Raw genomic sequence first — 13,858 nt, 5'->3', positions numbered from 1 at the left:
TTATAGTTATTTTCGATATTTAAAAATAATACAAGAGATTATCATTAAATAAAAGGCCTGTTAATACATACATATATTGGACGGAATTCTGTCATTCGTGTGCCTACGAAACCATATTGGAACATTATGATGGATTAAGCTTCAATCTTTCTCGTCAAGAGGAACTGAGGCCCTAGCATTAGGATATTAACTGTCCGTTAATTAATGTTTTACTCACTGAAATATTTCGTGGTACGAAAATACAGAAATTCAACATATTCATTTCATATTAATTAAAACGAAAAATAAAAATATATTGAAAAGTATTGTACGATTACGTATTCCCAGAAGGAATCGTTTGTCTATTGTCGAATTCCAATATTGTATGGAAACTAGATGCCCAAGCCTGTCTCGCACTTGGTTTTTTTTTTAATAATAATAATAATCAACGCAAATTTTTAGCTTCGTTTTTCAAATAATTATTTATTGGTTCCGATTCTCGGATCTGGATCTTTTAATAAGCCAGGATTGCTTTGTTATAAATAGCTTTGTTTCAATTTAGAATAAATCCAGCAATATTAATATTTCTTAAACAAAATATGAAATTAAAACATGAATTTAAATGTTGTTTTTGCTCTTGTGAAAAAATTAAACTCGACGATTGGTTGTTTATGTCAGTGGGGATTATGAATGTGGCTAATTATTATGAATGTGATAAATTGTTTGTCATATTGCCACGCAAACTGATTTCTTTCATATATCGTGTTGTTCCTTAATTTTATGGTTCGACATTTTTCCGAATCTAATTATAATATTAATTAAAATAAAGTATTATTATATATATTTTTAATCTAACATCAGAAGATAGGGGAGTTGGTAAGTGGTAACCCAAGAATTCTCTTTAAAAATATATAAGAAGAATAATATAATATAAGAATTGGAGATGAAAGTTTGTGTGGAAATTCTCCATATTTTACATTAGAAACATCGAAATTTGATTGTAACCAACGTTTGTAACCAACGTTACAGTGTTTGCCGGTGGGATGTCCCATCGGAATTTATTTTCTTGTATTTTTAAATTAATTACTTATTATATTTAATATTATTAGTAGTTTATTATTATTTTTCTTTCGTTTATTTTTCATGAATATTTTTAATTTAAAGACTTATTGATTGCGCTTATATATATATATATCTACAAGTTTGATTTCAAATATTCTTTTTTTCTTTAAATAGCTCATATATTGAGGGGATTGGGGGGGACAGTAACGCTTATTTATTATGAAACCTTACGGAGTGACTAATTTTACTAAAGCAACTCGTCATAAACGAAATTTCTTTGTAATGCATGTTACATAGTGATTTATTTCATGCATCTCGATGAATCGGAGTCATTTTGCGGTACAATGCTTGAGCATTTTCTGTATCGTAACGAGTACGTTGAAAATGATTGATTAAGCTCTTAGACGTTATAGAATGTATCTGAAAGTGTTTACTGAATGAAGCAAATAATGTATACGATCGACTCGTATAGTAAATTTTTAACCTACCGGTTAATATTTAAAGGAAATAATGTTTTTAACACACTTAAGCTTAATAGCTTGATCAATTGAGAATTGGCTGTTTTAAGAATTTCTAAGCTCAATTTAATGTGTAAATGTGATATGTTTTTTTTTGTTCCGAAAAATGTTGTTGTTTTTTTTTTAAACAAGGTTCCATTCCAGTCCATTTTAAGTCATACAATATTGCTTAATGTTAAATTATTACAAACTAGAATGACTAGATATATTGTTAGAATAATAAAAATACATTTTATTTTTATTTTATTTTAGGGAAATAAACAATGAGATATCAAGTATGGTATAATAATATATAATATTACATACATCAGCTAAGTTTCTATTCATAAATGATATATTTATTTTTTGCTAACGATCTCCAACAAACGATACACTTACGAGTATATTACATATAGTACGCTTTGCAATAATCTTTCAAACAATAATAAAAGTTTCATAGTCGTATTGAATAAATTAATAGGGGAACTATAAAAAAAGGTAAATAACAATTATTTTACACAATTATATGCAAATTTGAAAAAAAAAATATTCCAAAGGGTAAAATTTTAAATTATTATGAATTATAAAATAAATTATAAACTCATAAACTGCATCAATGTTAAAGACGCCTTTGAAATAAACTTTTTAACCGAGTATTAAAACTTTTTATACAAATTTAAATTGAAACGTATTGTTTGGTTCGTTAACTTCATAAAAGTGTAGTATCATATTCTTAATGTATGTTTATAAACTGGAAAGAAAGGAAGATATACATTGAAAAATAAATTTTGTGATATTATTTTTTTTACTTAGTTAATTCTGGGCTATGTCTACATATGTATCAAAATCAGCCTGCCGTTTAGAAAGCGTATTATATTTTCTATAGATCTTTGACAAAGCATCATAGTACAGAGTATAATATTAAATACATGCGCTTGCCAGAGAATTTTTTACGTGCGGTTAAATCTGTGTCTACAACTGATAAATTCAATTTTCCTCGTCGGTAATCTCACCTGTTGATGTATTTTTCGTATACACCACTGTCACAAATGTAATAAAATATTGTCGAAGTAAAGTTTTATCTATTTGCATTAATTTATTATATATAATCTATATCTAATCCATCTAATCTTATCCCTAATTATAGATCGAGATATTTCGATATAAAAGCGATATTAATGTTTGACGTCACCGGGTGCAGTCAGGCCGTGTGTGTTCAAATAATATTATCGTGCAGGGGTACGGTAGTTAGTAAATTTATATTTGTTCGAGTGAAGCCGGCTTTTCATCTAGTTAATAATAATTTGAGAATCGACTTTGTCTATTTCTATTCAAATAATAATTATTCGAAGTTCGATAATTATTCGAATAATGAATTTCAATAACAAAACCCGCGATCGAAATTAGTTTTAATATAACTTTAATATACCTTTGAAATAGAATCATAACGAAAAAAAAATGACAGTCTCAAAAACAAAGTACGATGAATATATTTTTTAATACCATCAGAGTCACCGCGAGAAAATGAAAAAGGGGGATTTTTCAGGTAAATCCGTCCGTTCGGACCATAAATCATGGTAACACGTTTTAACCAAGACCTCTTCATCTTAATTAAACTTGTCCTGCCTTGAAATGTACTTTTCGACTGTTTTTCTGCTACTATTTTGAGAATAAAATGGTAAATTGAAATTGCTCTTTTTTATCCTATTTGTAAACACAGTAGGTTTAATATTAGCAGCATGTTAATTTCACACTGCTGAGGCCACGGCTAAGGCCTCCTCTCCCTTTTGAGGAGAAGGTTTGGAGCATATTCCACCACGCTGCTCCAATGCGGGTTGGTGGAATACACGTGTGGCAGAATTTCGTTGAAATTGGACACATGTACGAGGTTTTCCTTCACCGCTGAGCACGAGATGATTTATAAATACTAATTAAACACATGAAAAAATTCAGTGGTGCTTGCCTGGGTTTGAACCCGAAATCATCGGTTAAGATGCATGCGTTCTAACCATTGGGCCATCTTGGCTCTCACAAATTACTAAATGCTGAGAAAATCTTTGTTTTAACGAGCAATCATACAGAGCTTATTATAAGCATGGTTTTTAATAGGTACATTTAATTTCACGATGTCTCATTAAAATATTGTTATAATTTTACACAACTGAAAAATGGCTTCCTCGGATTTGAATCCGCGATCCGTGCTTACATTCTATAAGCAGTCCACCCCTTCCAAATTCAAAACATTCATATTATGAAATCATAAATAAAGACAACAGTATTTTTGCAAACAAAAACAAAAACTTTAAAACTAAATTTCATCGTAATAATTCGAGTATTTTTAACATCTTATAAAACAAGAAGAAGCCTGTAATAAAATCTCAGCTAAATAAGAAAGGAAGGAATTGTAAGGTAATTGAAAAACTTTAGCTACTGAAACTCAGCTAACACGTCGAGCGTTTTGCAACATTTTCATACTAAAATTTTCTTCGTCGAAGATGACCCTGAGCTATTAATAAATCAATATCCTTGGTATGAAGTTGAACTCGTTGTTTTAAAAATTTTAATATTCTTTTGCTATGTTCAGACAATATAGTGACGTCACTCTGTGGATTTAGGAAAATTTATTAATTTCGAAACACTTTATTGATCAACAAAATTATACAGTTCGAACAAAAGGCGGCTTTAATGCCTGCAGGGATTCTCTACCAGTTAATCTCGAGGCTGTAAATTAATACAATAATATTAAAAATAATTAAAAATTTACAAAAAATGTTCATTGTACATTTTGGAATTTAATGAACATTTATGTGTTATATTGTATAATATAACTAGCTGTGCCCGTGACTTCGTGTACGTTTAAAAATATCAAGAAAGTTATTATTGTAGCCTTAGTTATTACTTATTATATCAACTATCTGCCAGTGAAAGTCCCGTCATAATAGGTCTAGCCGTTCCAGAGATTAGATTACGGAACAAACAGACAGACATACAGTAAAAATTGAAAAAAATATGTTATTTTAGTATATGTATACATACATACACATTTAGTAAAAAGCGGTTATTTTAATATTACAAACAGACACTTCAATTTTATTATACGTATACTTCTATACGGTATTTATAAATATAACAGAAGCTAACACTAGCACTAACATTATTTTGCATAAAACTATTTAGTATATATTTAATAGGTATAAATTATACATAAATAAAAAAAATTTAAACGCTGGCGGACACATGTATTCATTACATTTTTTAGCCTTTAATGTTCAATTAATTATTATATCACTTTAAAACAAATATATCACTGATTAACGTATTTAATACGCTTAATCTAAATCTATACTATTTTTATAAAAGGAAAAGTATATTTCCAGAGCAAATTTCATCTAAACTGTTGAATCAATTTAGATGAAATTTCATATGTAGATAGTTTGGATCCTGGAGAAGAACATAGGTTACGGTTTGTGTACTATATATAAAGTTTACGGGTAAAGCCGCCGTTAAAGCTTGTAGTTACGTAGATCTACGGTGTTTTATTAGTTATTACTAAATAAAGCTTACAGAACCCCGAAACCATTGTTAAGATGCACGCATTCTGAACACTGGGCCAAATTATACAATATTTTGGTGTGTCAAAATGTCTCTTGTTCGATTTCAGGGTGAAGTAAATAAGAAAATTATTAAGTGTTTCTGTCAATAACTTTTCAATAGCAGCTCGGAGTTCGAAGTTGACAGTGTTTACCTCTCACACCCCAAAAAACACATAAAGACACTTAACATCTCTCAGGTCGTTTAAGGAATGAAAAGTAAAAATTATTAACTTTTTAATATCGTAAAATATGTATCATTAACATATCTATGCTATGAGAGAAATTTTATCTATTTACTGGATTGGTACTATGTCAATATGATCCTTTCACCTCTTCTGGCATTTTGTCCTTGTTCCGGTATAACATGAGATACTGTAATTAGTACAACGTCGACCTACCTAATACAAGTGTTAAAACCACAGGAATGACAATGTTAAGCAAAATATTTTAAGAACAAGGTATTGTGTATATTTAGTTCAAGTTGTCACGCATAGCTTTTCATGCGTTTTAGGGATTAGTCGTTTGTCTTTTTTATTGGTTCGAGAGTTTCATGCCAATTTTTATTAAAATTAGGTTTAGTTGTTTGTCCCTGAAAGAAATTGGATGAAAAGACAGGTTGATATATTAATATTAGTAAAGACGTGGCAAGAAAAAGATATTCGTAAAAAATAAGATAACATTATTTTCTGTATTTATTTTTATAGTATTGATATTTGTATAAAATGTTTTATTATCTTTACGTATGTGTTTATTTAAAAATCACCGTATATATAAATATAAACCTTGTACAGACTCAGTGATTTCTCTTTTTCAATACATTTTTCTTTTTTTTTCTATTGCTCTATTTTTTTACTAGTATTGTCTACAATACTTAGTAATTCTTTATCTTCTTATTGATATAATCGCAATTACCAGTTTTCATATTTTGAACATTGGAAATAACGAGTTACCGTACAAAATATCATCTCTTATTTAAACCCCTTACAAGATATATTTAAAAAAATATTTTCTTACTCAAATAGATAGCAGTATAATAAGTAAGACCAATTTTATAATTAAGGACAAATATTAAAAAAAAAAATAACCAGAGGCATGCAGATTTTTAATTTAGAAAAATTACATGAAATGGATAGCAGTAAATAAGTAGTATAGTGAGATTAATTTTATAAATAAAAACAGATATTAAAAAAATAATAATAATATTTTTAATGTACTGTATAGTGTTACCCTAACAGTGGTGTCACGCACACGCGCACATGAAATAATCTTCGGCGTGCATTAGTGTGAGTGACGCTCGTGCTTATAAGATGTTTACTGAGACGACTTTGCGTAAAGACAGAAAAAAAAATGTTAAGATTATTTTATGACAATGTATTAATTTCGTGTGGAGGGGCGCGTCTTCCTGAATGAATAGATCTATAACGGTTGTCGTTTTTCAGCTATATATTACACCGCTGCTCTTGTCGACTGCCAGTAAGTGGAACGTTCTTTGTTATGAGTTCGAATTGAATTTAGAATTTTTTACTTGGTAACATTTTCAATCGTGTTACGTGACGTTGATGTACTGTTTTTCCTTGGTAACATTCACATCTTGCATTTGGAATTAAATTGTTACGAAACATTTACTGCATTTGGAATTTTATTTTTCAAATATTGTTACTTGTTCTTATGATATGAAACTACTGGAAATAATTTACGGGATTTGATGTAATGAAATTTATTACTGGTGGTGAATCGTAATTACCATTCTACCTCCAAATAACAATACTTCCTATTCTTGAGTTCTAGTTTGAAGGGTGAGTGAGCCAACAACTAACATGACTACATGCACAAGGGACATAACATCTTAACTTCCAAGGTTGGTGGCGCATTTGCAATTTAAGATATGATTAATATTTCTTGCTGAGCTATGCCTATAGCTAATGTCTATGGTGGTGTCCATATACAACCAGGTGGCCCATTTGCCGTCCACCTACCAACACTATAAAAAAAATCCTTTAACAATTTACGGAATATTTTATAAAGCTAAAGCAATAGTATTGGATTGTAGAAGAATCGTCAAATACGGTTAATAAATAATGGAGTACTGAGTGAATAAATACAAAAAAACTACAACCTAATTGATAATATCCTCATATCATAATAAATGTTGGTGCAATATATAAAGAAAACCTTTTTCGATAGTATTTTACGCAAAATCAATGTTTATTTTATTTTAAATTTAATTTAAAGTAGCCGCAGATTCCGAGTCGAGTCTACCGAGAAGAACTCAGTAGTTACTTTTTTCCGATTTCAGTTAAATTATCTATACTATTATATCGACATGGAGTGCATAGTCGTCTCTGTAAACATTTTATAAGCACTCACACTAATGCACGTCGATGATAATGTCACATGTGGTTGTGACACCACTACCCTACCCCTGGAGTAGTACATTGAAAATATATATGCCTCTAGTTTGTTTTTTTAATACCTGTTCATATTTGTAAAATTAGTCTCACTGTACTACTTATTTATTGATATCTATATCTTGTAATTTTTAAGCAAGAGAAGAGGTTTCAAAATGTATCTTCCAAGGGGTTTTAATCAGAGATGATAGTTGGTACAGTAATTTATTATTTCTCACGTTCGAAATGTGAAAATTGGTATTTAGGTTACAATTGTATCGATATTTACTCAATGATGTGTTGTATAAATCATTTTTGTATAAATGTTACGATTTTATTTTATCTAGGACAAAGTATAACGCCGCGGTTGCACTCTTACGGAGCATGCACTTAAAGTTACAAAGCCGAGAGTTATATAGTGACTTCAAACTATTTCATCTTAATTCACGCTTAGGAGACACACTTAGAAAACATTTTATAGCGTACAATTCGTTTCATCGCTTTTGACGATAAGATTATTTGTTATTATTGATTAAAAAGTAAAATAGCTGTCAGTAATGTCTTATGATAGGCTAAGGATCTCTCTCGGTTGGTGGAGGTTTTAGGCGTATTCCATTATGCAGTTCCAAAGCTGGTTGATTTTTATCACATATGCAGTTTTTCTTACAATGTTTTCCTTTACCGCCGTCCATTTTCAAAATAGTTTATATAAAATAAGATCACTATCATAGCTTACTATATTTGTTCGACTTTGTTTTCAACTACTAAATGAATATTATCGAAATTCTTACATGATTAAATTTAGTTATACTAATTATTATTTTTTAAAATTCAATTCAATGTTGAACTTTAACATTAATAGCATCAAGAAGTGTCCTTCTCAAAATATTCTGGTAATTGTTGCAAAACCACACAATTCATAAATTTTGGGTTTACTATCTTTATTTGTCGAATACGTTGCACAAAAATATACACCAAAAATAAATATTAAATACAAGAAGTTTCACTTTTCAAAAATCTCGATTTCGTTTGGAAATTAAACGTTTTTAAATACACGAAGTATATCTCTAGCATAGATATAAGACAACTTTTGGTAGTCGAGCCTAGTTGACAGTTTTGTTCTTTGATATTTTGTATTACTTTTAAAACTTTTAATTTTAACTTTTCAGCTCGCGTGAACTATTTTTTCTCGCGTGCCACGCTGTTCCATTGTTCTCGATTTCAAGATTCCTAGAGATATATAAGAGCTCGGGACCGTCGGTCTATTTCAATACAAAAGATAAATATAACTATGAAAACAGTCACATATTTCGAAATGACATTTACATACTTAATACTTGAAAACTCATTATTTTACGTTTCACGTTATGTAAATCAAAATACAAGAAAAGGTTTTTTTTGAAAAAGGACGTGTTCTATTTAGTCCACTTTACGTCATAAGCGTGTCTGTGAAACGTTATGTAGATAAGAATCGTTATAAATTGTTATAATTTACATATTTTTCATATTCAGATACTAGTAAACGCATACATACATATAAATAGTATACCTTATTGATCATGGGAAACGAGTAACTATCTGAAGTATGTTTATTAAGAAAGCGGTTAATTATATTAAATCTGCATGTTTCACGTATTTTTTTGGCTTTAATTCATTACGTTTACGTTACGATACTATAATATGTAGATATTTGATAATCCCACGGAATAGTTCACTACTATACAAAAATAATCAATTATGAAAATCTTTAAGATCTCATTTCGTATCTCACTCGTGGAATATTGAAAAACAACTTTGGTGATACGCATTTTGATACGATTGTAAATGTTGTGATTTCTATATATTCCACGAATGAATTCTCTGGTAAATTTCGACCTGGTTCAAATAAATTAGTTCGCCTTCTATAAATAACGATTTAAAGATTGATTTAAAGATCAACGATAATTTGTAAAATTTATTTCACCTTTTCTATAAAAAAATATAATAATATCTTTGTAATTCAGATTAATAAATTTAGATATATGCAAAAAATATATATACAATTTTGAATACTCGAAAAAATATAGAAATAACTTTTAACCATATTGACTTAAAGTTCATAACGAAATTTTGTAGCACTTTAATATGACGCTATTCGTATGTATAGACATTCTATATAAATGGTGTATATTATCAAAGTGCATGGCTTTAAAATGAGCCACGCATGTTGCATATGACGCTGTGGTCGTATCCTCTCGGGCAAAACAAGGCAGGGAGCATCATGGCGGCTGTATAGCACAAGCTATTTCACCCTAACACTGAACTCAGTATAAAGAAGAATTAGGATAAAGTGTATTTAAATTTTGCTACATATTCTTTGTTCCTTTAATGGAAATCTCTGTCAAGAAACTGAGTGAATTTGAGTTGAATTAAAGTTTCGTTGATTATTGAAAAAATAAATAAAACAGTAGTTTGTTTATAGTACGTTAACATGTTTTTTTTTTAAATCGCTTAATTTAAATTTACACTATATATATATTTTATAACGTTTTTTATTTAAATAATTACAAGAATATTTTAAATATCAGATTATACATAAGTAATTTTAGTTTGATCACAATGATAACGTATTTGTGCGAAAATAAAATGTTCGCACAATTATATTGAGTAATTGTTTTGCTGAAAATTCAATTAAATACTCTCTGAAAATTCAATTAGTTCTCTCAATAGATTTCTTTTATTTGTTTAAAAATGTTTCAGTAAAAAAGTATCCAAGAATTTCAAATGGAAAATTCTCATTACTTTGTAAATTGCTTACGGTTCGAACATTAAAGGTTGAGTATACGGGAACTATTTCCGACCGCCTCTTATTTCCCGCATGCCGTCTTTGTATTCTGGTAATATCTTGATATTATGATTCTAAAGCATTTAAACTGAGATGTATTCGAGTTATATATGCTTTATATAAGCCTCGAAGGCAAGTCATGCCAACGGCGTTCATAAAAGTGGAACGTTGAAGTGTGTGATAAAACTTATAGAAGTAAATATGGAGTAAACAAAGAAAAGGATGATCGTTTTGCTTGTTATAAGAGTTGGAAGTACTTGATTTTGAAGAATAGACTGTGGTTTTATCGATATAAAGGCGGGTTTTCATTGCATCTTGTTGCTTCGTTTAATATCTGAATTGCATTTGCGAAGATAGAACATTATGCAAATACTTTTTACGGCTAATATTGATAGAAAATTCTATTTTCCCGTATTTAAATCTAGAATCGATTAATTTGTATTTAATATAATAAAGAATAAGTAGAATTGGGAGAGGCCTACGTCCAGCTGTGGAATGACACAGGCTGAACATGATGATTATGAAGAAACATGAAAAAAAAGTAACAGGCTTAATAATATTTCACCACGCTTTACTCGGTGATTGTGCTTTGTACCAAAATATATATTTTACCGCTAAACAGCATTCATTGGTACTGTTTTGTTCCGGTTTTAGGGATGAATGAGCTAGTGTAACTATAAGCACAAGATACATAACATCTTAGCTCCCAAGGTTGGTGGCGCATTGGTGATGTTGGGAATGGTTAATATTTCTTATCTATGGGCGGAAAAAAGCCGATCTTATATTAATTGTCGTGTAATAAAATATCATTTCAAGCCTGCTTATCCTGACCAATGAGTTATAACGTCTCATTTAAACTTACTGAGCGGTAAAGAGAAAATTAAATACCGAATAGATTTATCGAAAACACTAAAATGCACGAAAATAGTTTTTGATATCTCATTGACGATTGGAAAACATTTCTAAAAGCTATTCAATTATGTAGATAATTTTACTATCTTATGAGCTAATTGGCAATATATCGAAATAGTTTTAGTGAAGAGCTGCAAACACTAACTAATCAGATACACATATAATTATGTATCTACTATCTGAGTTTCTAGACGAAAAGCGAGAGGCTTCAGTTCATTTACAAACACAAAAGACGTAACCTCTCAGCTCAGAGAATGTTCGACTATTAGTTATATACAGGGTGATTAACCGTTTTATACAAACAATACAGAGTTATATTATACAGATACGGAAATTTTCTTTGTCTACTTGAATGATGATATGAAAAACAAGTTGCATTCGAATTTTTAAAAGGTGAACAGATTTTTGGGATAAAAATTTTTGTTAAAATTATGGACATTTAATAACTTACTCTTGTCTACTTTTTAACGACCGGTTTTAAAAAAAATTAAATTAAAATTGATTGTCTGATATTGTTCATATGGTATCTGTTATTACAAAAAATAGATAGAGAATTTCACTCGAAGTTTGAAGACATTAATGTTTAAAAATACTTAAAAGAGTAGACACTCGTCTCATCTTATATAAGACATCATTTAAGTAGCTCATGGCAAATATAAATATTTACACATCACGAGTGGAAATAGCAACCGTAAGCTGACTACATAAGGTACGTTTCAGTTTGTCTGTAAACAATTTTAGAATGGGTTTTAAAACATAACATTGTGCTACATAGTTGACAGAAGCTAGTGAAGGAAAAAAATTTAAAGGTCGTTAAAATGAAAAATATTTTAAGTAAAAAAAGTATATATTTTTACTGCGCTGCCGTACTTGTCTCGGCTGCTTCCTCCTTCCTGTCCTGAAGCGAGGCATTGAGTTGGAAGATATCTATGCGTACGTATACACTCGTATGTACAAAAGTCTTGCAGTCTTTTTATGCTTAATAGTATAGCATTTGATCAAAATTGGACAAATTTTAAAATTAAAATACGAACAATAATTAAAAAAAATCTTTAAAGTGTTTGTCGTAAAAGATACTGAAGAAGAGATTGATTTCATTACGTATATAGGTTTTTATTTAGAACCGATTAAGCTTATAAAGACCTTTTTTAAGTCAAAGTCTTTGCAATTAGTAGATGGTAAATTTTAAGTGAGTAGCATAAGTCCAAAATTTTATTTTTATGCCTCTACTGCCGTTTACACATTTGTAACTAATTAGTACAACGAGACAAACAAATCTATTAATATAGATAACGTAGATAAATTTTAGCACATATTATAACTGATCCATTCATGCTGAAGGACCAGTCATAACGATTAAGAGTCACTAAGTACCTTTCAGAAATAGAATTAAAACAAAAGATATAAGCTAGTCCTGGCACTTTGCCATCAGATTTTAGAAAGAAATTTCGTACACAAAAATACAAGAATATTTTTGAACATATATTTACTAATCATACTGACATTTTACAGAGAGAGACTATCTGTAATAGTAACTTTTATAATAATACGAGGCAATATTGATTATCCTGCTGGCCAAGGTGACCGTTCTCAAAGCATTTGCGCAGGATACATTTAATTCGAGTTTACGCGTAAACACAGGTGTAATCTGTATTCCATCAATAGGATAACAAATCAACAGGAACGTAGAATTCAGGGACTGCATCAATCTTCTTCGTGTGCTTTTCAAAGCACGTAATTATAAGCATTACCAATTTCCGGACTCCAGACTATGACTGAAAATTTCGAAGGGAAACCTAAAACTCTTTAACTGAGGCCTTTTTAGATTGGTACAAGACGAACGAGACCAAACGTGTTCAATGTTGACTACCATACACTGATTTTGTTCCGCTGACCTCGGTGACCATTCTCAAAGTTTTTGCGCAGGACATATTTAATTGAAGACTACGCGCAAATACAGATGCATTCTGCATCCCTTTTCATCTCATAATCCGATAGGATGGGAAATGAAAATTAATGTAAAGTTCAGACGCTGAAACAATTGATTCATTGTGTACTTTCTAAAGCACGCAAATGTAAGTACTACCAATTTCCGGATTCCAGACCGGTACTGATAATTTTTCGACGGTAAAACTCAATAACTCTATAACTACATCATTTTCAGATTGCTATTAGAAGAATGAGACTGGCAAACGAGATAATTATGTGGCCTTGCTTGATTGCCTCGTTTTTATAACTATAAAAAGTGATCCTGCTTAAAACCTTAACACAAGTAAAATCAAGTTTGGTCGCTATTGAATTAGATAAGTTCCATCAAATAGGTACATAATCAATCTTTTTTAAATTGTTTTCACAACTCCTTGTATTTCTTTGTAAACTTTTTCCCGTTCGTTTGATAGATTGGTAAGCGCCCAGTATTCTTTGTAAAGAAAACAATTTAAACTTGCATTTCGTGGTAAACGCTGCTTTTCTCAATCATTTCATAATTTATATAACATGTCTCTACATGTTATATAAATTATAAATTATCTTATTTGGTTTTGACTAGTGATAGAGGAATGAATGTCATATTTTAGCGTTAAAAGTTTAATGGTATACGCCACC

The 13,858-nt window shown here is 29.9% G+C and overlaps 1 protein-coding gene across 1 annotated transcript in view; it reads right to left on the bottom strand.

The window, feature by feature from the left end:
* LOC125076218 (glutamate receptor 1-like) overlaps positions 1–13,858 on the bottom strand; it is a 168,363-nt gene that overhangs the window by 125,355 nt on the left and 29,150 nt on the right. The window lies entirely within an intron of this gene.

The sequence above is a fragment of the Vanessa atalanta genome, chromosome Z (assembly GCF_905147765.1).
Source record: "Vanessa atalanta chromosome Z, ilVanAtal1.2, whole genome shotgun sequence".
Classification (NCBI taxonomy): Eukaryota; Metazoa; Arthropoda; class Insecta; order Lepidoptera; family Nymphalidae; genus Vanessa; species Vanessa atalanta.
Note: the sequence above shows the minus strand (reverse complement) of the source record. Positions and strands in the feature narration are given on the sequence as shown.